Genomic DNA, 6,000 nt, shown 5'->3' with positions numbered 1-6,000 from the left:
TTCTACTCGGCACCACTTCCTTTCCTCATGAAGAATTTCCTTTAGTATTTCTTACAGTGCATATCTGCTGGCAATAAGTCCTCTCAGCTTCTGCTTATTTGATCATTTCTATTTCATCTTCATTTTTCAAAGATACTTTTACTAGATAAAGAATTCTGGGTTGACAGTTATTTTTTCGCCCTTCTAGCACTTTAAAGATAATTTTTCACTGTCTTCTGGCCACCAAAGTTGCAGAAAACTCAGTCAGTAATTTCTGTTGTTATTCCCCTGAGCCTAATGTGTCTCTTAATCTTTATTTCTTACAGATTTTATCTTTATCATGGTTTTCCATCAACTTCACTAGAACGTGCCGAGGTGTGGTTTGTTTTGTATTCATCTCACACGCTATTTGTTGAGCTTCTTGACTCTAACTTTGGAAAGATCTCAGCCACTGTTTCTTCAAATACTTTTTCTGGCCCGTTCTGTCTCTCTCTTGCTTTCTCTTTTTTCCCCCTCTTCACTCCCCTCCCCTCCTGCTTCCTCTCTTCTGTCCTTTTCTCTTTTCAGACACTATATACATTAGACTACTTGTCCCACAAGTTAAAGAGACTGCTCATTTTATTTTTACTTTTCTGATATTTAATTTTCTGTTCTAGAATCTTCATCTAACTCTTCTTTTATAATTTCCATTTACATGCTAATATTTCTTATTTGTTTAATCCTTTTCTTAATGTATTTATTTTTAAATGGAGGATATTTGCTTTACAATATTGTGTTGCTGCTGCTGCTAAGTCGCTTCAGTCATGTCCAACTCTGTGTGACCCCATAGACGGCAGCCCACCAGGCTCCCCCGTCCCTGGGATTCTCCAGGCAAGAACACTGGAGTGGATTGCCATTTCCTTCTCCAATGCATGAAAGTGAAAAGTGAAAGTGAAGTCGCTCAGTCGTGTCTGACTCTTAGCGACCCCATGGACTGCAGCCCACCAGGCTCCTCCATCCATGGGGTTTTCCAGGCGAGAGTACTGGAGTGGGGTGCCATTGCCTTCTCCACAATATTGTGTTGGTTTCTACCAAACATCAATGTGAATCAGTCATAGTTTTATCCATGTCCCCTCCCACTGAACATCCCTCCCCCGTTTAATTTTTACATCCATCTTTTCCTTCAAGCCCTTGACTTATTTATAGTAGTTATTTGAAAGTCTTTATTGGCTAAATATAACATCTTGGCCACCTCAGGGTTAATTTTTATTGAGCATCTTTTTTTTTTCCCCCTTAATTATTGGTCATATTTTTCTGTTTCTTTGCATGTCAAGTAATTATCAAAGGTATTCCGGATATTGTGAGGAACACCTTGTCGGAGTCTGGATTATTTTGCCTTCCATCAAAGAGTATTGAGTTTTGTTCTGGCAGGCAGTTACAGTATCAGTAGATTTCCATGTCAGGCTTGGTTTTATGCTCTTTGCTGCTAAGTTGCTTCAGTCGTGTCTGATTCTGTGCGACCCCATAGACGGCAGCCCACCAGGCTCCCCCATCCCTGGGATTCTCCAGGCAAGAACACTGGAGTGGGTTGCCATTTCCTTCTCCAATGCATGAGAGTGAAAAGTGAAAGTGAAGTCGCTTAGTTGTGTCCGACCCTCAGCGACCACATGGACTGCAGCCCACCAGGCTCCTCCGTCCATGGGATTTTCCAGGCAAGAGTACTGGAGTGGGGTGCCATTGCCTTCTCCGTTATGCTCTTTAGGGTAGGTCTATTTTGATTTTATCTTTAGTCCGAAGGAATGGCTAGAACTTACTCTTAATATATGGTCTTACTCTGATTTTCAACTGAATGCAGTGATGTTTGTCTACTCTGGCTGGTCCAGGCATCCACATCAGTCAGCCCACGCAATCTCCCTTATCTCTATTCTGCTCTTAGCTTCACAATAGCTGTCTCCTACTAGGCTGCTAGCCCTCTCCAAGCACGTTTGATGCATCCCCACCAGAGCTCTGGGGTCACCTTTGCCTTGCTACTTCCTTTCCAGGACTCTGGTCACAAATTCAGCCTTCCACAGCCCCAGTCTTTCACCCCTGCTCCTCAACTCAGCCAGACTACTATTGGGCTTTCCCTTCCTGAACTACAGGCCAAAAATTTTCCCCAGGAAGAAAACTAGGGTAGCCATAGACATCCTTTGTGAATTTCCCTTCTCTCAAGAACCACAGTCCCGCACTTCCTGTTAGGCAATGCTTTGAAACAGCAACCTCATTTGTTTTGCTCAAATTCATAGTTGTTTATGATGGGGGGGGGGGGGGCAGGGGAGGGGAGGCAAACCCAGTAGAGTGACTCCATTCTGGTCAGAAGGAGAGGTGACATTACTTGATTCTTATAAGCTTTCATTCTGTTTTTATAAAACTTTGAATTTTTTATAGTGTTGCAAAGGAAATTGAATTATGACTTATAGTCACAGCTCAGAGATCTAATTTCTCATGCTTTTGCAAAGCTGTCACATCCCAACTGCTCTAAATTTTTTTTTTTCCTCTCAGTTGTCAGGATATTTTTCTGGGACACTTGTGACCTTTCCTTCTACCCGATGTTTTCCTTCTCATGTCAAACTTAGGCTCACTACCCATAAAGTTTCTTATTGACAATATCTTTTGGAATATCCACCTCAAAATTTAAATTCTAAAAATCCTAAACCCTTTTAAAAAAATACAGCATTCAGTCATTATTTGTGCATTATAAAAATGATTCCAGAATCTGTTTCTATTTTCAGTCTAAGCCATATTTGGGCAAAAGATCTCTAATATGTGATTTTTCTTACTTTTATGTATGTTGAAATTTTGTATAATAAGATGTTATAGCAAAAACAAAAAGAAAATTCCAAAAGTTCATAATTAGTTCTCTCTCATCTGTCCTAAAACGATTTCCTTCAAAACTAAGCGATGCTCTTAGTTCCAAGTCTAGGATTTGATGGGTAAGTATCTCTCCAAGATAATTCTCATTACTCTATAAGCATCAATCACTTTCCTGTTATCCTTAATCTTGTCTGAGCTTGACTATTTCATTTAATCTCTCCTAATCAGATAGCTCCTAAATCTGCAGGCATTTTTGCTGCTTTTCTCTAGAACCTTCAAATGTTCTTTTATGTTTCTTTTTAAAGCACAGTAACCCCAGCTGCATCTGGTTCTCCAGGAGAGCATCCACAATGCATCTAGACAAGAAGATAAACATCACCTAGTAAGAAGGGGCTGAGTCCACACCTTGAATCCTCTTTAGCTTGATACACATAAAAATCTTCAAATTGTGTTCTCTAATGACAATACAAGTCATTTGACACTCAGTATTAAAAAACAGTTTACAAAATCTGCAAATAAGAAAACTAAAAAGTACAATAGAAAACAAAACTGGAAACTTCCTCAGTGAAATATTTATAAATTTTTGCTTAAGCTCTTTAGTGCTTCCAACTCCTGACTAAGAAGAATTTATGGAAGAAATTTCAGAAGATTTAAAAAAAAGTTCTAGACATGCTGATCTGGGAATCCTGCCTCTAAAGCTTAAAAGCTGAGTCAATTTGAGCAAATGAGGGTAACTCTCAGTCACAGTTTCTAGTCTGTTATATGAAGACGTTTCATGGTTTGCATGAAGTTTTCCCTGAGATGTTCACCTTGCAAAGAACACTTGCTCTTTAAACCTTCTCTATTCTCACTAAATGGGTTTCAAATCCTAGATCTGTCTGACTCCATAGCCCATTCTAGCTACTCTGTCATAATTTCAGTACTGTATTTCATTTCGGAAAATATAAAAGATAGGGCTTCCCAGGTGGCTCAGTGGTAAAAGAATCCTCTTGCCAACTCAGGACATGCAGTAGATGCAGGTTTGATCCCTGGGTGGGGAAGATTCCCTGGAGTAGGAAATGGTAACCCACGCCACTATTTTGCCTGGAAAATCCATGGACAGAGGAGCCTGGCGGACTATAGCCCAGGGGTTGCAAAGAGTCAGACACGCCTGAGCCACTGTGCATGCACACAGAAATAAAGAAAGAGGGACTTCCCCGGTGCTCCAGTGGTTAAGAATTCACCTTGCAATGCAGGAGACACAGGTCCTATCCCTGGTGAGGGAATTAAAACCCCACATGTGGTGGAGCAACTAAGCCCACACACCACAACTAGACAATCTGTGCACCGCAACCGAAGATCCCTCATGACACAGCAAAATCCTGGGCGCCACAACTGAGACCCAACGGCAGACAAATAAATAAATAGATAAGTAAATATTAAAAACAAAACACAAAATAGCTTAGGAGGGTCCATCCACAGTGATTTTGGAACCCAAGAAAATAAAACCTTGGGCTTTTCTTTTCCCCTTCCATTTTTTCCCCTCCTATATGCCGTGAAGGGATGGGATAGGATGCCAGGGTCTTAGTTTTTTGGATGTTAAGTTTTAAGCTGGCTTTTTCACTCTCCTCTTTCACCTTCATCAAGAAGCTCTTTAGTTTTTCTTCACTTTCTGCTATTAGTGTGGTATCATCTGCATATCTGAGGTTGTTGATATTTCTCCCGGCAGTCTTGATTCCAGCCTGTGATTCATCCACCCTGGCATTTCACATGATACACTCCACAGAGAAGTTAAATAAGCAGGGTGACAACATACAGCCTTGTTGTACTCTTTCGCCAATTTTGAGTAAGTCTGTCATTTCACGTCTGGTTCTAACCATTGCTTCTTGATCTGCATACAGATTTCTCAGGAGACAGGTCAGGTGGTCTGATATTCCTATCTCTTTAAGAATTTTCCAGAGTTTGTTGTGACCCATACAGTCAAAGGCTTTAGCATAGTCAATGAAGCAGAAGTAGATGTTTTTCTGGAATCCCTTGCTTTCTCCATGATCAAAAAAATGTTAACAATTTGACCTCTGGTTCTTCTGCCTTTTCTAAATCCAGCTTGTACATCTGAAAGTTCTCAGTTCACGTACTGTTGAAGCCTAGTTTGAAGGATTTTGAGCATTACTTTGCTAGCATGTGAAATGAGTACAATCGTATGGTAGTGTGAGCATTCTTTGGCATTGCCTTTCTTTGGGATTGGAATGAAAACCGACATTTTCCAGTCCCGTGGCCACTGCTGAGTTTTCCAAATTTGCTGGCATATTCAGTGCAGCACTTTCACAGCATCATCTTTTAGGATTTGAAATAGCTCAGCTGGAATTCCAGCACCTCTACTAGCTCCGTTTGTAGTAATGCTTCCTAAGGCCCACTTGACTGCACACTTTTGGATGTCTGGTTCTAGGTGAGTGATCACACCATCATGGTTGTCTGGGTCATTAAAGACCTTTTTGTAGCCTGAGTGAGGAAAATACATTAGATCTCACACCTGAAAATAAAACTGAAAAGAAAATTCACCTGAGAAGACAGATGAAAGCATGAGTTTAAAAAAAATAAGTGCACTTAAAGAGCTCAAATGCATCTGCAAATAAATAATAAAATTAATACTAAAAATATGATTTCCTAATAAAAAAATCAGAAGGTGAAAAATGATCACTGCTAAGATCTAAAATGTATTTATTTATTATAAAATAGGCTTTGTGTTTAGATGATTTTGCCCAACTGTAGGCTAATGTAAGTGTTTGAGCACACTTAAGGTAAACAAAGCTAAACTGCTATGTTCAGTAAGCTAAGTGTATTAAATACATTTTTGACTTATGACATTTTCAATTTACAATGGTTTTATCAGCACATAGCCCTATAATAAGCTGAGGAAGATCTGTATTAGCAATACAGATATTGCTGTATTAGCAAGTTCTCAAAAACTGATAGACTAAGATCAAGTAAGTTTTTTTAAAGAAATGTAGAAGTGGCTTGCTATTAAAAAAAAAATCACTCTCAGGGAACATCAGCACAATTTATTACATCAACTAGCTAAAGGACAGAACCCATGGAATCTTAGCAATAAATCTTGGAACGTAGAGGGCTTTCATCAAATTCAAGAACTGTTCCTAATAAAAACTCATAATAAGTAATGAAACATTTTATCTGCTAAAAACTACCTGCAAA

The sequence above is a fragment of the Bubalus kerabau genome, chromosome 14, assembly GCF_029407905.1.
Source record: "Bubalus kerabau isolate K-KA32 ecotype Philippines breed swamp buffalo chromosome 14, PCC_UOA_SB_1v2, whole genome shotgun sequence".
In the NCBI taxonomy this organism is placed as follows: Eukaryota; Metazoa; Chordata; class Mammalia; order Artiodactyla; family Bovidae; genus Bubalus; species Bubalus kerabau.
Note: the sequence above shows the minus strand (reverse complement) of the source record.